The following is a 21487-nucleotide window of genomic DNA, read 5'->3' on the forward strand; positions in this document are numbered from 1 at the left end:
TCCGCTTGTGCTGGGTCGCAGCCGTGCTGGGGACACCCTGAACTGGTTGCCAGTCAATTGCAGGCCAGTCAATCGCAGGCTAAACAGCTAAACAATTTACCACTTCTGAAGCATACAGTAATCCCTCGCTATATCGCGGTTCACCCCTCCCCCCAAAACAATCAAAAATTCAAAAATTTTAAAAAACAATTCTAAATTGAGGAGTTATGGCATGAAAGTTGCCCGCATGCCAGCAGAAGGCAGGGAGTGCCCACACAATTGCAGTATGTACACTTGTACCTTGTTATAATAAAAGTTCTAAAAACATACTTACAGTATTGTACCTTGTTATAAAAATATTATAATAATAAAAGAGTTCTAAAAACATATTTACAGCATGTACACTTGTACCTTGTTATAAAAAAGTTGTTATAATAATACAGTATTGTACCTTGTTATAAAAGAATCTTATAAGAATAAAAGAGTTCTAAAAACATATTTACAGTATGTACACTTGTACCTTGTTATAAGAAAATGTATATTAATAAAAGAGTTCTAAAAACATATTTACAGTATGTATACCTTAGCTACAGCTACATATGTTACACACATAACACACAGATGCACACGCACGCTCACACACACACACGCGCACACACGTATCATATTTATATTATTTATACATTATTTTCTGTATGTCATTTATACTATTAATATAGTATTTATGTTTGAAAACTACTAGTTGTCCCCCACCTAGTGCCCAATGACTGCTGAGATAGGCTCCAGCTCTCTCGCGACCTACGTGGGGATGAGCGTTACGGAAAATAGATGGATGGAGATGGCCAAAAAAACAAATATGCAAAGGGTGAGATGGAGGTGACACCATATAGCCATACAACTGCCATATCCCAAAGTATAGTATCTCGTAATGTATCGTTTAATGTAAAATAAGTTTATAAATAAGTCAATTGAGTGTATTGTGGTGATGAAGGCAGCTTGCAGAAATGATCGTGATTGAAGACGTGTATCACCCACACTGGAAAGCAAGAACTCGTACTGATCAAGTCGCTAATAGACTTTATGTAAAGATTCATCTTAATATCACAAAGTATGGGGCCCCAGAGTTCTCTTCTCTCAGTTCTGTTATCTCAAAATAGTAACCAGCTGAGTCATGAACTTATGCTAGCATCACCATGACGTCCTTACTCCTTCGAAAAGCAAACGAGTCTAACTTTTGTGCCTTCGATGCCTATTGTTGGGTTTCCATGCGAGTTGGACATACTGTTGGTCCCAGGCAAAAGTAAAAACTAGCAGACAATTATTTAAAACACTGGAAAAAAAAAACGTTTACCTTTCAGTTACGTCCGTGCTTCTTCAACTATTCTCCGTTACCGCAAGGTTCAAACTGGGGAACTACGACGAAGCGAGCTGCCTGTCCTTTCAACGACGATTAGTCAAGCACTCTTTTGTTTCCAAATGCGCCCTCTTTCTAGAGATTACGGTAAAAACCGCACTGGGACTCCAGCGCGTGTGACGCTATCCGGTTTTCAATGTGTGTGTGTGTATGTATATATATATATATATATATATATATATATATATATATATATATATATATATATATATATATATATATATATATATATATATATATATATATATCCATCCATCTAGGCGGGGGACACCCTGAATTGGTTGCCAGCCAATCGCAGGGCACACAGAGACAGACAACCAATCGCACTCACACTCACACCTAGGGACAATTTGGAGTCTTCAATCGGCCTACCAAGCATGTTTTTGGAATGTGGGAGGAAACCGGAGTGCCCGGAGAAAACCCACGCGGGCCCGGGGAGAACATGCAAACTCCACACAGGGAGGGCCGGAGGTGGAATTGAACCCACACCCTCCTAACTGTGAGGCGGACGTGCTACCCAGTGTGCCACCGAGCCGCCTATATATATATATATATATATATATATATTTATATATATATATTTTTTTTAGGGTGACCATATTTGGGTTTCTGAAAAAGAGGACACCTTTTTTTGGGGGAGGGAAAATGTGGTATATGGTTTTTGCTGCTTCGCTGGTCTCCAAAAAACACTCGGTGATCGGTGGCTGTTTCCCGACGAATGAGCACTTCAGACACCCACGGCTGATTGGGAAAAGATTTTATTCAACCGATGTCAGAGTGAAGTCTTTCCAAAAAGTTGAGTGGCCCCGGCATGGATGTAAAAAAGCCCCCCCCCAAAAGAGAGAGCGAGCGAGCGAGAGCGAGCGAGCCCGCGCTAGAGTGAGCACCCCCTGGAACGAGCCCCCCCTCTTGTCAGGCCCGTAGCTTTTATACCTGACAAGAAGCTGATGTCACGGCTTTGGGTAACAGCTGTAGTTTTCAATCCACTAGTTTACTTCAGTCCTCAAAAGGAGATCTTGACCAGCGCTGTTGGTGATGGACGACAACAGCCACTTTACCTTATTATAGGATTGCACACATTGCTGCAACTGAATTTTCCCTGGTCACAGACAACTGATCCTTCTATCTTCTACTAAGTACTTATACATTACTGAAACTAAAGCTTCTCTGTACAGCGAAAATAGTTTGATAGTCTTACTGCTACAAGTGGATCATCTAGTGCAACATACAGATACGCATAAAGTTCAAAATTCACTTCATTCCCCCCTTCGGGACGTTACAAATGTCCCGAAAACAGTTTAACAAAAGATGACATCAGTAAACAACCAAAAAATCTTCTCCCAACCAAATTTTCTATGGTCGCGTCTACAATTTGGTCTATACCTGCACAGCCTAAATTATGCTCGAGGCATGCTACTTAAGGTTATTTTAACTAGGACAACTCAAACTATTTATGTAGCCAATTTCTCCCTGACAACAATCTGAGGCCTCTCAGGAACCACAAGTAACGAAAATTGAAGTCCACATTATACAGACGACGGTACCACCCCCCTTAGGTAATACCCTTACAACGGTGACAAATTGCGAAGTAACAAATTTGGCGTGGCCCGTTAGAAGCCCCAAAAAGCTGCCGGCCCTTCCTCAAGAAAAAACCTCGCCAGTCTAATGACAAGGAAAAAGAGGAAGGCCCTTTCTACCATCCCCAGTGGTTCCCCTCACCTGGTGTCACCCAGGTGTAAGGAGCCCTGGCACATTACAATCCACAAAACAGTATGAGCTCACAAAACAGTATGGAAATGAAATGACATGTCCACCGACCGCTAAACAGTCAAACTGCGTTAACATGATGTTAATATGTGATGAATTAAAGTAATGCAGCATGTGGTCATTTGATAAAGTAATGAAGGACATAATATTGACGCAATATCACAGCATCCTGCAAAGTTGAAACGCTCTTAGTTTTGCCCCCTTGCCTATGTATGTTTCTGTCGATGCAAAGTCCAGTCCACTGAATGCTCAGTAGTGAACCGCGCTGGGATCACTGCCCAGGGCCTGCTGTCCATCCAAGATCTTTATGTCCACTTCACCGTCCTCAGAGTCTCCTCCCAGGCCCCGGTCAGCGTCCAGGAGTTCTGCGATAATTGGTAGCTACTGCCAGTATCGAACAATGACAACAGCACAAAACCTTGAGTTGCAATGAAAAAAGCAGCAATGCCCAGCGTAGGCCGGAAGTCCTCCTGCCCCCCTTTGGTCACCCCTAGTAAACGACATTTCCATAAGCAGTCGTCAGCAAACAAATTCTTCTCCTCTGGGGTTGTTTGGGGCACGGGGACGATTGGTGGTCATCGTCTCATCGAAGTACTCAATAGAACCTCCGAGCGTTCCCGGCATCTACTCCTATGATCCAGAGGCCCACGTTGTCACGGTCGGGGGTGGAGCATGGAGCAGGACAACCAAGTGCAGCTTGGACCAGGGTTTATTGGCGGAACTCAAAATACAGACTCGGTAAACTGACATGACTTAACAAAACAAAATGACTTCCCAACCAAAACATATTTGAAACCGACAGGAACCAAAAGGACATGAAGACGACACGACAGCAACCAACACGACAGTAACCAATGATCCGACAGGGAGTGAGGGGCATACAGGACTTTTATACATGACAGGTAACGAGAGGCAGGTGGGAATAATCACACTGATCAATGGCACACAGGAGGGGAGGGGCGAGCACACAGACAGAAACCAAGACAACAGACACATAGTGGAGCAGTTGGGGACGAGACGTGACAGAACCCCCCCCCCCACAAGGCACGGCTCCCGACGTCCCAAAAAAAAAAAACTAGGGGAACCGAACCGCACTCGGGCGGCGACTAGAGGAACCGAACCGCACTCGGGCGGCGACTTGGGAAACCGAACCGCACACGGGCGGCGACTTGGGGAACTGAACCGCACTCGGGCGGCGACTTGGGGAACCGAACCGCACTCTGGCGGCGACTTGGGGGACAGAACCGCACTCTGGCGGCGACTTGGGGGACAGAACCGCGCTCTGGCGGCGACTTGGGGGACAGAACGGCGCTCGGGCGGCGACTCGGGGAACAGAACCGCGCTCGGGCGGCGACTTGGGGAACAGAACCGCGCTCGGGCGGCGACTTGGGGAACAGAACCGCACTCGGGCGGCGACTTGGGGAACCGAACCGCACTCGGGCGGCGACTTCGGGGACAGAACCGCACTCGGGCGGCGACTTCGGGGGCAGAACCGCACTCGGGCGGCGACTTCGGGGACAGCACCGCGCTCGGGCGGCGACTTCGGGGAACAGAACCGCGCTCGGGCGGCGACTTGGGGAACAGAACCGCGCTCGGGCGGCGACTTGGGGAACAGAACCGCGCTCGGGCAGCGACTTGGGGAACTGAACCGCGCTCGGGCGGCGACTTGGGGACAGAAGCGCAATCAGCGGAAACTCGGGGAAACACAACCGCACTCTGCGGCGACTCGGGGAAACAGAACCGCAATCAGCGGCATACGAAATTCAGCGCCGCAATCGGCGGCATTTAAAAGTCCAGATCGCGATCAACGTCAATCGGAAGGCGGAGCTGTGGCAGCAGCATGAGCCACCACGCGCCACAGCAGTGGGAGTGGGGCCAGGGACGATCGCGGGTCCGGCGCAGCTGGCTTGAAATCTGGCGACGCCCGCAGGTCCTGCAACGCTGGGATGGAGCCCGGTGGTGGCCGCGAGTCTGATGGCGCCGGGAGGCACTCCGATAGCGGCCGCGGGTCCGGCGTCGCGGCAGCGAAGTCCGATGACGGTCGCAGAGGCGATGGTGCCGGGAGGAACTCCGATGGCGGCCGCAGGTCCGGCGTCGCGGCAGTGAAGTCCGATGACGGTCGCGGAGCCGATGGCGCCGGGGGGGAATTCCGATGGCAGCATGACAGACTGACTGACAGGGATGGCAAACAGAAACAGACTCGAAACAGACAGGAACCACAAGGACAGCAAACTTGACGACATCTACGATCCGACAGGGAGTGAGGGGCAGACAGGACTTATATACACGACAGGTAACGAGAGGCAGGTGGGAATAGTCACACTGATCATGGGCACACAGGAGGGGAGGGGCGAGCACACAGACACACAAACAGAACTATGACACGATCGGGGACAAGTCCTGACACTTCAGTTCTGCATTCAACACCATTGTACCACAGCGACTCATCTGCAAACTCGACAAGCTGGGCCTCAGGACCTACCTCTGCAACTGGCTACTGGACTTCCTCTGTCAGAGGCCTCAGGTAGTACGTGTTGGCGACAATATCTCGAGCAGAATCACGCTGAGCACGGGGGCCCCCCAAGGCTGCGTGCTCAGTCCGCTGCTCTTCACCCTGCTGACACATGACTGCACTGCGACTTACAGCAGCAACCGCATGCTGAAATATGCCGACGACACGACTCTGGTGGGTCTCATCACCGAGGGCGACGAGACTCTATACACGTCGGAGCTCGACCTTCTGGCCACGTGGTGCAGGGACAACAACCTCCTGCTGAACGTCACCAAGACCGAGGAGATTGTTGTTGACTTCCGGAAGGGTCGCACCCAACACCTGCCACTGACCATCGACGGTGCTTTGTGGAGAGAGTGAGAAGCACCAGATTCCTGGGGGTGCACATCAGTGAGGACCTCTCCTGGACCACCAACACTGCGTCACTGGCGAAGAAACCTCAGCGCCGCCTGTACTTCCTGCGGAAACTCAGGCGAACTAGTGCTCCTCCGGCCATCATGACCTCATTCTACCGTGGCACTATTGAGAGTGTCCTCTCCAGTTGTATCGCTGTGTGGAGTGGTGGCTGCACTGAATACAACATGAAGGCCCTGCAGCGCATAGTGACCACAGCTGGTAAGATTGTTGGTGCTTCACTCCTCCCTGAAGGAGATTTACACCTCCCATCTCACCCGCAAGGCAACCACGATTGTGTGTGATGTGAGTTACCCCGCTCACTCTTTGTTTGATCTTCTGCCCTCTGGGAAGAGGTACAGGAGCCTGCGCTCCCGCACAACCAGACTGACCAACAGGTTCATACTCCAGGCTGTTAGGATCCTGAACTCTCTCCCCCCTCCTGCGTGACGTACTGTACTTTTGCGCCATATTCTGACTGCCTGCTGTATGCACACTTGCTCCATTTTTGCTCCTCTTATTGTGTGAAGGCGATGGCCATATGTTATTCTACACCATTCTCTATTATTATTGTGTGAAGGCGATGGCCTTCACACATATGTTATTCTACACCATTCTCTATTATTATTGTGTGAAAGCGATGGCTTTCGACCGGGGGGCCGAACCAGGAGCAGATGGATGTAGTGTTTGTGTGAAGTAATATAAACGACCTGTAAAGGTCATTGCATAAAAGGTTTTGGCCTTTAGTAGGCAGTAAAGCATGGATATTCAAAAAAAGTTTTATGAAAACAAATGCATTTATTAACAGCATTTATTAACAGCATTAAAAAAAAATCCCTAAAAAACTGCTATCAGTGATACTCATAAAATACGACACTGTTATTATGAATAACAGTCTCCATCACTTCAGTGCCTGCAGGTCAGATTAATGAAAGATGTTTATCTTATGAGATCACATTAAACGGCAAACATTCTGACCAAATATATCATCTTGAAGAATCGGTGAAAGCATACATCCAAATAAAGTAATCAAAACGGCAACACGGTGAGGGGTATCTGAAAATCAGAGCAGAGTTTTAACTCACAAACACCTGGTAACAGAGATGAGGAAACGGGAAACACTTCCTTAAAGTAAGCCTGAAGAACTTTACAGGTTAAGATTAGTCACAAACAGGTGGTGCATCAATGTCCTTGAGCATCCTGCATTGTTTGAAAATGAGAATGGTCGCTAGTTTCAATCCCTGCTATTTGTACAGATCATATTCAAAATGCATTTTTTTACGACAAACTTGAAAGCCTCCTCTTCATTTTCAGTGGGAACAGTGTTGTTGGTCTCCCTTTTTTTGCTAGTGTGTCATAGTCTGGAGTAAAATTTGTTGTGGCAATTCTTAGGAGAGATCCGAGGTGTTGGTCCGTTTACCTAGATCTGTGACGGGTTGATGTTCATGTGGCTGAACGTCACGTCGCATACGTCGAGCCAAATTGGCCACTCTTTTTAAACACTCGGCACTCAGTGTCCACCTTGCTTTTCCTTGGGCGACTCATTTTAATGGAAGGATTCGAGGGGAAGGTTTGTGGGTGGCTTTAGCGTAAAACTGTATCCGAAAGCTCGGCGCGCAAATTACAAGAATGCTGTCGTCACAGCCCACACTCTAAATTCGGCATTGATACAAATAGAGCGCGAGTGCGCCATTTCCGTACTACTGAGTACGTACACGCACTTGTCAGTGTGCACCGAGCTTTCTGACACGGCTTCCGGTAGTAAATGCGCAGGCGAGTGGTTCCCCATCTACTGGGGAAACGCAGTCATTGCAGGCAAAATGACCGGAAAAAAAAAAACTTTAATAATACAATTTATTTAGGGTTGGCGGGCCGGATTAAACGGTCCCGTGGGCCGGATGTGGCCCGCGGGCCGTAGTTTGCCCATAGCTGTTCTACACCATTCTCTATTATTATTGTGTGAAGGCGATGGCCTTCACACATATGTTATTCTACACCATTCTCTATTATTTTTATTATTGTGTGAAGGCGATGGCCTTCACACATATGTTATTCTACACCATTCTCTATTATTGTGTGAAGGCGATGGCCTTCACACATATGTTATTCTACACAATTCTCTATTATTATTATTATTATTGTGTGAAGGCGATGGCCTTCACACATATGTTATTCTACACCATTCTCTATTATTTGTGTGAAGACGATGGCCTTCACACATATGTTATTCTACACCATTCTCTATTATTGTGTGAAGGCGATGGCCTTCACACATATGTTATTCTACACAATTCTCTATTATTATTATTATTATTGTGTGAAGGCGATGGCCTTCACACATATGTTATTCTACACCATTCTCTATTATTATTGTGTGAAGGCGATGGCCTTCACACATGTTATTCTACACCATTCTCTATTTTATTATTATTATTATTATTGTGTGAAGGCGATGGCCTTCACACATATGTTATTCTACTCCATTCACTTTATTGTGTGAAGGCGATGGCCTTCACACATATGTTATTCTACACCATTCTCTATTATTATTATTATTATTCACACATATGTTATTCTCAAAGTCAAAGTCAGCTTTATTGTCAATTTCTCCACACGCCAAACACACACAAAGAAACCGAAATTTCGTTCCCCCCTATCCCACAGTGACAAGACATGGCCCACAACAGACAATCAAGTAAAACAAGTAAACAACAGCGTGCTGAATAAATAACGAATAAATAACACAACCAATAAATAAATAAGAGGAGCAAAAAGGAGCAAGTGAGCGTACAGCAGACATTCTAGAAAAATAGCGCAACAGTGCCGCACGCTACACATAAGGAGGGTAGCGAGTTCAGGGTCCTAACAGCCTGGAGAAAGAAGCTGTTGGCGAGTCTGGTGGTACGGGAGCGCAGGCTCCTGTACCTCTTCCCAGAGGGCAGAAGGTCAAACAAAGAGTGAGCCAAGTGACTCACATCTCTCGCAATCGAGGTTGCCTTGCGGGCGAGATGGGAGGTATAAATGTCCTTCAGGGAGGGGAGTGAAGCACCAATAATCTTACCAGCTGTGTTCACTATGCGCTGCAGGGCCTTCATGTTGTATTCAGTGCAGCTACCACCCCACACAGCGATACAACTGGAGAGGACACTCTCAATGTTGCCAAGGTAGAATGTGGTCATGGTGGCCAGAGGAGCACTTTTGTAGGTCCTCACTGATGTGCACCCCCAGGAACTTGGTGCAGCTCACCCTCTCCACCACAGCACCGTCGATGAGCAGCGGCAGGTGTTTTGTGTGACCCTTCCGGAAGTCAACAACGATTTCCTTGGTCTTGTCGACGTTCAGCAGGAGGTTGTTGTCCCTGCACCACGTGGTCAGAAGGTCAACTTCCGACCTGTACCGAGTCTCGTCGCCCTTCGTGATGAGACCCACCAGAGTCGTGTCGTCAGCAAACGTCACTATGCGGTTGTCGCTGTAGGTCGCAGTGCAGTCATGCGTCAGCAGGGTGAAGAGCAATGGACTGAGCACGCAGCCCTGGGGGCCCCCCGTGCTCAGCGTGATGCTGGCGGAGACTTTGTCGCCAACACGCACCACCTGAGGCCTCTGACAGAGGAAGTCCAGTAGCCAGTTGCGGAGGGAGGTACTGAGGCCCAGCTCGTCGAGTTTGCAGATGAGTCGCTGCGGCACAATGGTGTTGAAGGCAGAGCTGAAGTCCACAAACAGCAACCTCACATATGACTCCTTTCTCTCCAGGTGGGTGAGGGCCGAGTGGAGGACAGAGCAGATGGCATCCTCAGAGGACCGCTTGGCACGGTACGCAAACTGGAAAGGGTCAATGGTGGGGGGGGGGAACGGATTTGATGTGCTCCATGACAAGCCGCTCAACGCACTTCATGATGATGGGCGTCAGTGCCACAGGGCGGTCATTGAAGCAGGACGGTGCAGGTTTCTTCGGCACAGGAACGATGGTGGCAGCCTTGAAACACGAGGGGACGATGGCCTGCTGCAGGGAAACGTTAAAGATGTCCGTGAAGACACCCGACAGCTCCCCAGCGCAGTCCTTCAGCGCTCGACCTGGGATGTTGTCAGGGCCCGCTGCCTTACGGGTGTCAATAGCGGCAAGCGCCCTCCTCACACCGTCGGCAGAGAGGCGCAGGGGCTGCTCGTGTGGGGGGGGAGTGGTCTTCAGCGGGCAAGTGCTGTTCTGGGCGTCGAAGCGAGCAAAGAAGCGGTTTAGATCGTTCAGCAGACGGACATCGCCCTCACAGCTCCTTGGCGCGGGCTTGTAGTCCGTGATGGTCTGAATGGCCTTCCAAAGGCTACGTGCGTCCTTGCTGTCCTTGAAGTGGGTGGAGACCTTGCACGAGAACGCCTTCTTCGCTTCATTGATGCCTCGGGACAGGTCGGCCCTCGCTGTCCTCAAGCCAGCCTCATCCCCTGCTCTGAAAGCCTTGTCCCTGGCCCTCAGCAGTCTGAGCTTCCAGTTTGCGCAAGTGACGACGGATTTTGAGCAAGTCACATCATCGATGCACTTCGTGATGTAAGAGGAAACAGAGTCAGTATACTCTTCTATGTCCGTCCGATCGTTGTAGGTGGCTGCCCGCTTAAACAAGTCCCAGTCAGTGGTGTCAAAGCAGTCACGAAGTGCATCGGAGGCACCCTCAGGCCACACCCGAACCCGCCTCCGAACCGGCCTGCGGGCAAAAGCAAAACGGTGAGATGGTCAGAAAGCCCAAGATGGGGGAGGGGGGTGGCTTTGAAAGCTCCCTTTTGCGCAGAGTAGAATAGGTCCAGGAAGCTGTCTCCACATGTCGGAAAAGTAACATGCTGGTGAAGCCTCGGGAAAACAGACTTCAGGTTGGCATGATTGAAGTCTCCAGCGAAGATGGTGAAACCGTCAGGGTGTGCTGTCTGCTGTTCACTGACAGCCTGGTACAGTTCACCAAGCGCCGCGATCCTGTCGCCTTCGATGTTGGAAGGTGGGATGTATACCGCGACTAGCAGAATGGCGGTAAATTCCCTCGGCAGGTAAAAAGGACGGCACTTGATGATCACAAACTCCGCAAGTGGTGAGCAGTGCTTACATACCACCACAGTGTCCCGGCACCATTCTGCTCGGATGTAGACGCATATTCCACCTCCTCGCGACTTTCCCCCTCGTACAATGGCACGGTCCGCCCGATAGCACGCTAGCCGCTCCAGATGCACGGCAGAGTACGGAATGTTGTCAGTCAACCAGGTCTCAGTGAACACGAGCACACAGCAGTTCCGCACCATCCGGTTCGTAGACCTCAGCAGGCGAACGTAATCCATTTTGTTGTCCAGCGATCGAACATTCGCCAAAAGAATGGAGGGCACCGCCGGGCGCACTGGGTTGACCGCAAGCCTGGCCCGGACGCCTCCGCGCTTGCCCCTCTTCTGCCTCCTCGCACACCGTTTCCGACGGCTCCCAACCGGGGGAGGAATAGCGGGCGAGGTCGTTGACGTTTCAGGACGAAGCAGTCCGAGCGCCTTTAATGTCGCTGCTTCAAAGTCCAGAACGCCACAAAACCCACTTCTGCCAATGTCGAGCAGAACCTGCCTGCTGTACTTGTAGCACAGTATTTGAACAAAATCAAATAATTACTGTTTAAACTAATAGTACGGCTGAATTTGCCCTGATGGAATACATTCTGCGTTAGCATTATAACACTTAAATTTTTATGATGTCTATATTGGGTGAATATTCGGACCACTTCCGGATTATCCGAAGCTTGGAAGATGATGTCATCCAAAATCAGTAGATGCTGCTGCTGTGGTGGGAACAGCTTCTCGTCATCAAAAGATTCAGGCAGCCCCTTGATAAAAAGAATGTCTTTATTCAGGTTTTTGAGCTCATCGTACATTGGTTGATATGAAGTATAAACCCAAACAATATTATCAGGTTTTTTTCTCATAACATGTTCAGGATTTTCCAATACATTTTTTACAAAGAAAGTCTTGCCACAACCTGAAGGCCCTGCTACTAGAGATGAAAAAGGAAGTTCTAATCTAGGGTCAAATTCAATCTGGTTAAAGGCCATTTCCACACAAAGACACACGTATGGATAGATAGATAGAAATATCAGTAGCCAAACGGTTCAGTGGTGCCTTGCTTTAGCAGCCTTCTTTTATCGTACACCACACGAAGCCGCTTGGAAAATGACATGTTTCTGAGATGAAACCCTCTCTTATCGCGAACGATATGTTGAAGAGCGTATAGCACATCTGAGGTTGCACCTGCTGTATCGATGTACCCTTGAACCAAACTGAGCATGCTATCGAGATTGATGCTCTGACCGCTTTTGTGAGTCTGCGTGATCCCCTTCACTTTCATTACCGTCTGAGATGATCCTCGTGTTTTGTAAGCGTATGTTTTTGGCCCCGCTAAGACAAATTCTAAAATGCTGTCATTCGAAAGCTCATCTGTCAAATCACCCAGATAATCCCCTAGAGGGAGAACACTCTGTATCGGTGTAAAGGACACGCCCCTGTAAAATTTCTAAATAGCTGTACATTTTTAGGCGTGCATAGACTGTTGTGAAACACGCTGCAGCCACGTTTGATGTTTTTGAGGCGGGTGTCTCATTGTTTATTGAAACAATACTGCGCAATTGAAAGCTTTTCACTGATAAAATGGAAGAATTTCACATGGTACAGACCTGAAAACAGAAGTTCAAAAAAATCCTCAGATTTTGTCACAATTTTTGTGTTTGTCATGTTCTCACGCTGCGCTAGTTTTCCCCATAGATTGTTAAGACAGAGTTTTGACACTTGCCTTTTGCCCGGGTTTACAGTAATTTTGGAAGGGTCTAGTTGGATACCCTGATGAATGGCATACCCTTCTATGTATCTTTCTCTATCCGCCTGGTTGACCACGTGAGCCGGTTAACCTGAAGATTCCTGTTTACCTTTTAGAAATGTTCGCATGTAATCACGGAAAATTGTGTCGTTCGTTCTTGTGTAATGCCATACTTCGGTAATATCTGCAACCGTGTACCCGAGATCAAGTGCCTTAACAAATTCAGGGGTTGTCCAAACACCTGTTAACGACCTTTGCTCATCATTATGTGTATACGCCGTCTGCTGGTTGTTACACTCAGCGCATGTACGGCACAGTGTGAAGACGAGTTTACCTTTAGCTGTTTTGAAGGGTAGAACAGGAAAATACAAACCACGGGGTGGGTTGACTGTGGCACTGATGAAACCAAAATACGACCTGGGGTCTTTAAAATCACCGTGGATAATCGTTGGATGACCGATAGGGTAGGTGCCTGTACTGTTGATGAAAGGGTATAATGACGTCACATCAACATACAACACACACTCGTTAGGCTCTGCCGTGTATCTTAAAACGAATGTGTTTGTTCTGCCCCCAAAAAGAGCCTGCCTCGGTTTGAGCGGTGTAGGGAATTTGTTTTTTTTCAGGAATTCCTTCACCTTTATGTTCATCTTTTTCATTTGCAACCATTCATGCTTCCACATAATTACAAGGTACACATCCTGTCTAAGCTGTAGGTCCTGAATTTTCTTTTGTGTTTTATCAAACCTCTCCTGAAAAGGGCGTTTTGTTGTTGGGCATATTTTAGAGAGGTCGAAGCATTCTGCGCAGCCGTGATGATAACAACCAAAATACTCAAACACTATTTTTACGCCCCCAATTTCAGAATAGCCGTCTACCGTGTAGTTATCTATCCTAACTTCACCCCCGTTCAATGCATGTCTAATTTGGATATTTTGGCTGTGTATGATCCATTGCATGTACTGAATAGAGTCATACGAAAAAGCTTTGTGCTGACGCATATAGTTGTCTGAAAGTGTAATGGCTAGTGTTTGAGGGGTTAGAAAATTAGTGCGAAAAACTTTCATGCACGCAGGAGGCTATTGTCACCGCGTTGAACGGGTCTGTTCCGGTGGCCTCAAAAAACTTGCTCCTGAATTTCTCACACCCCTGCATTAACAGGTCAACGTCATTCTCGCAGTAGGCTATCGCCTGTTTAGCAAAATCAAACACATTGTTAGCTTCTTTGGCATACCATTCGTCAAACTTTGCTCGTTGAGAGGGTGACATTCGCTCGATATCGTAGTACGCGGGGTCGGGGTGAGACCCTACGTAGTTTAGATGCTCTAAAGAGCTGAATTTGTGTGGGAAGTAGCCCTTTGATTTGTCTTCAAACCCCAGGGCCTTAGGCATCGCACTTAGAGGCATCGTCAAGAATGAGAGAGAGTCTATGAATCGAGACTTTGTGTCTAAATCGACAAATGATAGAACTTTACTCCCCTGCATCAGAATTTCAAGTTTGAGACCTAATTCAAGCATTCTCCTTATCAGTATGTATGAATCAAAACCTCTCGCATTATGTGCAACAAACGTAGTTTGTTTAAACCGTGGCATTCGAAACAATCTGAGAAATTCGTCAACACAATCTGTGCCAAACCATTGTTTCATCAGTCTATTTGATTTGCAACAGATGAGAAAAGGTTTGTGTAAAACATAGGTTACGAAATCATAGTATACCACATTTTTGCACGGTGGTTGAGGCTTGATGGGCTGAATGTAGCACATGTGGGGGTTCAGCAAGGCATCATCTTGGTTTAAGATCTCATCACACACTGTGCATTTTTTAACAGGGCAACGATGTTTAGCACCGGTGCCATCAGCTTTCACATAATACTGGAGACCACACTGCAAGCATTTTTTGTATGAAGTGCAGTTGCTCACACGATTCGTCGTTCGAAACTCTTTATGTTTGGCAAAGCATTCCTCATTACGACAAATTTTGTTACAGTCGGGGCAGATGACAGGCTTAATCCGCCGTTGTTTACAACACGGATCGAGACAAACGCTACAGTGTCCTTCACACTGGTGCTGTTGCCAATTCTCGTGCCCTTTGTAGCAAAGTCTGCAAAAGAATGCACAACCAACGAATGCCTCTATCGCTTTCACGCCGTAGTAATGACCCTCGAGGTGTAAGACAAATAAAGTGTCGTTGTCTGTTTTGGGATAATGTGTGTCGAAAAAAGTCATGGGGCGGCAGTCCTCTTTTCGATACAATACAGTTATTTTCCGTTTGAGGACTTTCTCAAATTTATGGACATCGCCCAGACACACAGGTGTTTGACAATCCAATCCTACACTCTCGTGTAAGAGCCGTGCCTGTCTTGTGGCCTGTTTTGTTGTGAGTGTGTCATTTAGCAGATAGGTTAGTGAGAGAGCAAAACACAGATTGTTGTCTTTATTACGAGGTATGTGTAAGTGTAATTTTTTCAACCTCAAAATTTCTCTGTTGGTACTGTTCAGCAACCTACGACGCATTCCACCGCGCAGTGGAGTGACTATTTGTACAATGAGATCTAAACCCTCATCAGCCAGAAGCTCTGTATTTGATTGGGCTAAACGCTCAAGCATGTCTGATACACTATCTCTGATAGAGTTTATGTCACTCGTTTGCTGGTAGATGTGAGCTCTATCGTTACTACCCACTAACTCGACCTGAATTACATCACCTGGTTGTGCTCGGCTAACCACCTCTTGCATAACATCATCTATTTTATCTTCAATCTGGAGGTAGAAGGTTGCAAAATCATTCATGTTCTGTTGCGATGGTATATTTAACTGTCGCCTTACCTCTACATTATTGAAATGCGGTCTATTGACTACAACAGAACCGCCGCGCTGATCAGCTAATACAGAACCACTGTTAGATCGCTGGGGCATGTGTTGAAATGCTGGTGTGTTGTCATCAATAACATCTATTTCGTGATCAATTATAACAGAGCAGTTGTTAGGCTGAAATGTCGGTGGAACGTCGTCAATAGCAGCCAGCAATGAATCGACAGGGTTAGCGGTCAACGGGTCAACCAGAGGCTGCGTATTTAGATTTTGGATAATGTTTAGCAACTGGACAGGAATATCAGGACTGATACGCCCGTTGCTGTCATTAGCTTGGTTGTTTAATTCTGCTATCATGTTTAGCAATTGTGACGGGATTTGTGTAGGACTACCTTCATTCAGACTTTGATTGTTCAGTTCATCTATGACAGCTTGTAAATGGGTAAAAATAGCAGGACTGACTGGTCTTTCCCCCTCTAACAAAGCCGTGCTCACATTGTTGAGCAAATCTGTTATTTGACTCGTAGACGTATTGTTAACGCTTGACAAATCTAGCTCTGGTGTGTCACTTCTTTGGCTTGTTTCACTAAATGGTAGCAAATCTATTTCTTCAATGTTTGCTAAGAAATCTGACTCTGTTGACGTAAGGTTTGAATGATCCATTATATTTCCTTTTACAAAACACAACAAAAACAACACAGACCTATTTTGATTCGGCTAAATCTGTCAGAATACGTATTATCTTAAAACATTCTTGTAACCGTCTTTTGTAGATACAGTTACCACGGCACTTAACAGGCCCCCTGCTGGTTGAGTGGCGTGTGTTGTAGAAGGGCTGCCCCTTCCTCCTCCTCCTTCCTCTCTGTGCCTCCGTGTCACGACGCTCACCTGGAAGTAGATATAAAAAAGTTAATCCGTTATAATACCGAAAATAGCAAGTCGGATGATAGCATACAAAGAGAGAAAAAATAGAAGGAATACCTCCAACTTTGTCGACTCTTGATGATGGTTCAAGCCCTCGTATGTAGATAGAGCTTCAGCTAACTCTGTGTCCGTCGATGTTTCCTGTCGGTCGGCGTGGGATGCAATTGCATTGATTCCTGCGCCAGCACGTGACTCTGATGCGCTTGGTCTCGCCGGCTCTGCCGCTTCCACTGCTTCAATATGGCGTTCGAATGCAGCTTGTGTCGGCTGATTGTTTTTCCTAGTAGCCGCGGCCACGAGATCTGTTACATACATAAAATAAAATCATCAACCACTAGCATTTATATGAACTATCTTAGATGAACGATCGACTCACCGTAGTCTGATTGTGTTAGGTAAACGTCGCTAAAGTCGTCGTCAAAAGATGCGTGGACATCGACAAGAGCGATGATGTCTACAAACATTACATAAACATTACATCTTGTTTTATAAAATAACCGCAGTGTATTATTATTATTATTATTATTTGTTATTATTATTATCATTATTATTACGGCGACAAAGTAGTAAAATGACTTACCTTTAACCATTCTCGAAACAGCTTTTGACGCGCTTCGACTCCGTTGCTCAGCGCGATGGCTTGTCTTCTCAAAAATGAGCGTTGGTCATTCGCACTAAACCAACTTCAAATTCGGCGGGGATAAGACCACGCCTATGGGATCAAGTGTCGCGAGAAATCAGATAACTTTGGCCGCATGCTGATGACGCATCAAAGGCTCTACCTCATCAGACATCTTTGGCACCAACAATGCCAACTCCACTATTGTTTGTCAAATTACATGCGACTCTTTCAGATAACTTTGGCACCATGCTGACGACACTTCAATGATTTTCTCAACAAAACCCCCCTTGATCCTCTAAACTATTGTTTGTCAAATTACATGCGACTCTCTTTCAGATAACTTTGGCTAAACTATTGTTTGTCAAATTACATGCGACTCTCTTTCAGATAACTTTGGCACCAATAATGACGACTCTCACGACCCCCCATACTGACACAAACACCCCTCCCCTTCTTTTTCTCAACAAAACAGCCCCCCTTCAACCCACACGTACTGGCTGATAGCAAAGCTAGCTCAGATGCTGCACCTGTTTTGATTAATAAAAATACATGCCCATACATATCCACATCTAAAAATGGTGCCAGCAAACCAAAATGGCGACAGTCAAAGATGGCGCCGTCACTACTGGCGCCATCTTGATGCCCCCAACCCCTCCCCAATCCAAAAGGGGGTGATTTATGATACCATAACAAGTCATAAAAAGGTCGTAAAATTGTATGACCCCTAACTCATTTGCATATGAATAGACATCAAGGTCTTATACCTTATTCATTTCTCTCACAGTGATGCACATTGCTCAGAGGCACACCCCGCGATATGAGTGTGTATTTAAACGCCGTTCTCCCGTCACTTATAAACCCGTGAAGTATAAAGGGAAATGTGCTTTCGGTAGTTTGCAAACATATTTTATTACTAAGGCTGTGTTAGACTTATAATCATATCAATATAATATCAAGTAGTGGAGTGTTGTTGGTGGGTGGCGAAGAATGTGCAGGCAAACTGCATGAACTTGTTTTCTTCGAAGTGTTGTGGAACAGGATGTACCACCGGTCCAGACAGGGAGTACCTGACGAGAACACCTCAAGGTTGGTGAGAAACGAGAATAACATCACGTCCTGGTGGTCTGGCTTCGCGGGGAAAACCCAACCGCCAGACAGCTGAGGCCGGACAACTGCACTCGGCGATAACACCTAGACGGGAAGGAGATGGCCATCGACCAATCTTCACACAATGTTTTGCATGTTTTAATATTCATATTGTGTTTCTTTAAAACTGGGCAACCCGGAGGAATGTGTCGTCTCTTGTTGTGGGTCACAAGAATGCACGAGTTTTGGTGTGAGGGACCCGGGTCCCAGGCGCCTGTATTAGTTCGCTTTGTCAGGAATAAGCAATTGGTAAATTCGGTCTGATTGATCTACTGGTCTTCTCTTTGACAGAACGAACTCGCAAAATTGTGAGGTGCGCCAGTGTGTGGATTAGGACATAGCAACTCATGTGTTAAGTGTTGATCGCAATTTGGAGTCAGATCAATAACTAAAATCCGTAGCCTAACAAGTAGCAAATCCGCAATAGGTGAAGCGCAATGTGACGAGGGATCATTGTTAGCATGTACTAATAATCTCGCGTGCATAACCGTAACTCATTTGTGTTCATCATAGGGGTCTTTTGAGTAGTGCTTTGTCTGGTCCCTCACCTAGGGACCTGTTTGTAATGGGTGAGCCTACCACGGTCCCTCACCACGTCACTTTCAGCGTAGGCTTCGTGGCTGTCTGTCTACCGTCGTTCATTGGACACGTAAGTATGGGTTTGGAACACAAGGTTTGTATGGCTCCGTGCACCACCTGCACCCTTCTTCTACAGAGGTTGTCCCTGCTAAAGGGACGTGTCCGCCAGCTAGAGCAGAGCAGCCCGATAACCGTAGATGCTGCGGACACAATTGCGAGCTGTAGTCAGCAAGCTAGCCCAGTTAGCATTAGCCCCAAGCAGCTCGCAAACTGCGATGAGCCTGTTAAGACATAGCCGTCCCAAGCCATCTCGGTCTACTGCAGGGGTGTCCAAACTTTTTGCAAACTGGGCCAGATTTGGTTAGATGAAAATGTATGGGGGCCGACCATTCGCACCAACATTCCTCAAACCATTATCATTGTAAATGAACTTGTAAATATGTAACTATATCCATCCATCCATCCATCCATCCATCCATCCATCCATCCATCCATCCATCCATCCATCCATCCATCCATCCATCCATCCATCCATCCACGGGGGTCACGGGCATGCTGGAGCCTATCCCAGCTGTCATCGGGCAGTAAGTGAAGTGGTTGCCAGCAAATCGCAGGACAGACAGAGATGAACAACCATCCGCGCTCGCACTCACACCTATGGGCAATTTGGAGTGTTCAGTCGACCTACCAAGCATGTTTTTGAGATGTGGGAGGAAACTGGAGGCTTGGAGAAAACACAATCAGGCATGGAGAGAACATGCAAACTCCACACGGGGAGGGTCGGAGGTGGAATTGAACCCACACCCTCCGAACTGCGAGGCGGACGTGCTAACCAGTTCTCACTGTGCTGCCCCTGAGTGAGAACTTACAAAATAAAAGAAACCTAATTTTCAACGATGGAAATTTACCAAAACAAACATGTCAGTAGGCGGGGGACACCCTGAACCGGTTGCCAGCCGATCGCAGGGCACACAGAGATGAACAACCATCCGCACTTGCACTCACACCTAGGGGCAATTTGGAGTGCTCAATTCCTACATGCCTACCAGGGATGTGTTTGGAATGTGGGAGGAAACCGGAGTGCCCGGAGAAAACACACGCGAGAACATGTAAACTCCACACAGGGAGGGTTGGAGGTGGAATTGAACTGGCACCCTCCTCACTGTGAGGCAGACGTGATAACCAGTGCTCCACCCTGCAGATAGGTTGATATTGCAAATGAGAATCTATTGTCAATTGCACTACCAGAAAAGTTAAAGATTAGAATAATAATACATTAAATACAAATGAACAATTTTATGGAAGTTGAATGAGTTAGGGTTATTTTTTTTATTAGATGTATTAAGTTTCTTTTATTACTATTATTGTTGTATTAATGAGAAGGGTGATATTGGTGTTTCGACTGCAGTAAACAGGCCAGTTTGCATGATGTCAGATTTCTAATCCAAATTGAATCATTCTCTATTTAATCTTTTCTATTTCAACTTCATACACAACAAATTACATCATAATCACGAATTAATAATCTCTAGTCTTTTTGTTGTTTGCGATCACTGTGAGTGGGCGGTGCGGACGCGTAGTAGTTATAGTTAGTACGAAATAGACTGCTCTCACCAGTTGTTCGTGGGTTTTTTTTTTTTGTTTTTTTTGGTGTGCGGATATTTGAATGAGGTTAGTGTCTGTGTCACTGGTTATCTTGCAAACGGACACCTGTGTGCGCGTGAACCGGGAAAGGATGGGGGAGACGCGCTCGGAACTGATCATGAGCGCTGGCTCATGTGCGGGTTCCCGTTCGGACGAGTTTCATTTCTGTGGCTCGCTCTGGGGCGCGCAGTGCCAGCGGGCCACTTATTATTGATTTTATGACACAATGCTTCGGGCAGTTGTGCTTGATTTGGTTCCTCCGTGAGGATTTGTTTCCCCTGCCGCGGGAGCGCGCACGCCTTGTTTGGAAAGTGAAAAACCGATGCCGTGTTGTTTTCAATAAAAACATGAAGAACACACATTTGCTTCAGTCAATTTTAATTTTTTAGAAAGTATGATTCTCATATTATTTTTTTAAGTTCATTCGTGTTCTGCCGTTGAAGCGAGGAGCGTGCAAAGACCAATCGTACAGACGGAACACTCAATCACGTCACCAAAAAGCAACGATATAATTACGTGAGCTCTTTGCATAAACCTCGATGGAAAGGAGCTCCACTTTTTGGGGAGCATTACATGCTACAAGGAGTATATTTTGCAAAGGAGACCTTTAAAGGGAAATGTGCTTTCGGGAGTTTGCAAACATATTTTTTAAGGTTGTGTTAAACTTATAATCATATTAATATCTAGTATTGTAGTGCTCGTGTGGATTGGTGGGGGGCGAAGAATGTGCAGGCAAATTGCATGAACTTGTTTTCGTTGAAGTGTTGTGTATAGGCCCAGACAGGGAGTACCGGACGAAAACACCTCAAGGTCGTTGAGGAACGAGAACAACAGCATGTCTATGTGGCCCGGCTTCGCGGGGAAATCCAACCACCTGAC

General features: G+C 46.7%; 1 protein-coding gene and 1 long non-coding RNA gene across 17 annotated transcripts in view; both read right to left on the reverse strand.

Annotated features, from left to right (window-relative positions):
• The window catches only part of amot (angiomotin), a 152005-nt gene extending 150548 nt beyond the window's left edge, over positions 1–1457 (reverse strand). For 12 of the 16 annotated variants that reach the window (XR_011088211.1, XR_007486410.1, XR_007486411.2 and 9 more), the window contains exon 1: positions 1331–1457. The gene's annotated coding sequence lies outside the window, so the exon portion shown is untranslated. The remainder of the gene's footprint in view (positions 1–1330) is intronic. The other 4 variants (XM_049743184.2, XM_049743182.2, XM_049743181.2 and 1 more) reach the window with 2 other exon arrangements.
• A 10443-nt stretch (positions 1458–11900) lies between these two features.
• Positions 11901–21238, reverse strand: LOC125982526 (uncharacterized). The gene is made up of 3 exons (XR_011088185.1): positions 16994–21238; positions 16675–16919; positions 11901–16581 (listed from the first exon to the last, which is right to left on the reverse strand). It is a non-coding gene; the product is annotated as an uncharacterized lncRNA (long non-coding RNA).
• Positions 21239–21487: the final 249 nt, after the last annotated feature.

Source organism: Syngnathus scovelli, chromosome 15 (assembly GCF_024217435.2).
Source record: "Syngnathus scovelli strain Florida chromosome 15, RoL_Ssco_1.2, whole genome shotgun sequence".
Lineage (NCBI taxonomy): Eukaryota > Metazoa > Chordata > Actinopteri > Syngnathiformes > Syngnathidae > Syngnathus > Syngnathus scovelli.